This window comes from Eurytemora carolleeae, unplaced genomic scaffold, assembly GCF_000591075.1.
Source record: "Eurytemora carolleeae unplaced genomic scaffold, Eaff_2.0 scaffold74, whole genome shotgun sequence".
NCBI classification, from domain to species: domain Eukaryota; kingdom Metazoa; phylum Arthropoda; class Copepoda; order Calanoida; family Temoridae; genus Eurytemora; species Eurytemora carolleeae.
In genome coordinates, this window is record NW_019396090.1 from 286,552 (window position 1) to 288,687 (window position 2,136).

Consider the following 2,136-nt stretch of genomic DNA (forward strand, 5'->3'; position numbering starts at 1 on the left):
AAAAGAGAGGATCAGATACCGAGAGATTGTTTAAATTCCACTCTAATATATATTCTATTCTCTTTGATTTAAAATCAACACTTAAGTTTACCAGAGTTTTTGGTCTTAGTGTACTTTATAACATAACAAGAAAGAGTTGCAGTACGACGGATGGAATATTAACAGACAATAAAGGGAATTGTTAGCAACAAATTAAAGGGGGTACATGCCGTTAGGTGTCTCTCACAAGTAAAATCCTTGAAATATCGAGAGCAGAGACACTATAGCTGACAAATAATCGTCAATTTAGCCGGAGTTCAATTTAGGGTCAGCCTATAACCCCTTACATTTTTCTCGAACACTATTTTAGAATTCAATAAAAGGTTTTTAAAAAATAGGGTGTTGCTTCTTTATATATTAAAACTTGACGAAAAAAGAGGGTGTCCTTTTAAACATGACATTTTAGAGAAGACGTAAAGGTCATACTTAGTATTTACGCAAATTTGACTTTTTACTGCAAATGTTGTCATTAAAAGAGTTCAAACATCAAAGCTAAGCATTATACTGTTTGTTTTGTAGGACACCCTGTATTATATATTAAGACAATTTTTCTTTCTTTGAAAAAATAAGATATCGAAACATTCTTAATATTTTCATCAATATTAAAATTAAAAGAAAATGCAGACCACATTTTGAATTCTCGGAGCAAAAGTTTACGATAGTAATCGTTTAAACTACGATTTTTGTGTACATGAAAGTACACCGTCTGAATCAAACACAATAATAAAGTCATACAACACCATATCTGTACAATTCTATTTTTTTAAAAGTGAATTTTCAATACAGCCTTAAAAAAATTGGGATCACGTTTTTGCATAATTTTGGAACATTTGATAACATTTCTCAAGAAATCCTTCCTACAAGAAACACCCCCATTGTACTAAGAATGATAGATGAGCTAAAAAGAGGCAAACTCTGAGCCCGAGATTTAAAGCTTCGGCTCGGGTCGTAGTTCCTTAAACCCAGCTTTGAGACCCAATCTTAGACCCAACTCTGACGACAGCTTGTGTCTTGTGATTGACAACGGCAAGACCTTAGGCTCGACTTACGGAGTTAGGACCAAATAAAATAAAACCGACCCCGGTTGGTTTTATTTGAAAATAAGGCTCAATGTTGAGTCTTTTTCTCATCAAAACCCGGAATGCGCCAATTCCAACCATGAAAATCCGCCAATTACAATAATAAACCGGTTTTATGAACTCACCTCTGTGAAAAATTAGATGCAACTTTAGTCCGAAAGCCCACGCCGTAAATAAGGCAGCTTAGACCTGAGTCGTATTTTCCTAAATGTTTAAAATCGCGGGCTCTGAAGATACAAATATCGGACTGAACAGAAGATAAGTGTGTACAGTATGAAAGAATAGAAGTAAAAAGATTGAAAAATTTGGAAGATTTTCTTGCCGAGCTCTGCTCGTTACACGGCTAATTAATTTGAGAACTAGACAAATACAAACAGTGCAACAAATGAATATTTTAGAAAATTCTGCAAATATATCGTTTTTTGATAGACATTAGACAATAGAAAATTAAAAACGTGTCGGCATGTCACTTAAACAAAATATCAAACTTTTTAAGAATGTAGTTAACATGTATTACATTTCCATATGGTTTAATTTTTTAACTTGCTCCTGATCTGTTTATTGGATTATAGGAAAAAGAAAATATTACGCCTTAATTAATTTTGATTTATTTAACTCCAAGCTTTTCCAGTGATTCACAAGATTAAAGAGATATTACAGACGACATTTTAATACAAAGATTAAAAAAGTTCAACAGCATGAAAATTAACAATACCGCAATAGAACTACAATCTTTTGATAAATATAATATTTTTTAAGTTATTGTAGGAAATACCTACTCCATAACAATTTATTCAAGACGTATCTATCAAGAGCCTGCGACTTAAAAACTTCGGCCCGAGCCGTAATTTCTTAAACCTGACTTTAAGATCCAATCTTTAACCCAACTCTGACGACAAATTGTGTCACGTGATTGACAGCTGCAAGATATTCGGCTCGACTTAAAGAGTTTGGCCCAATGAAAATGAAACAACCTTGATTGGTTTTATTAGAGAATCAGGCTCAATGTTGAGTCTTG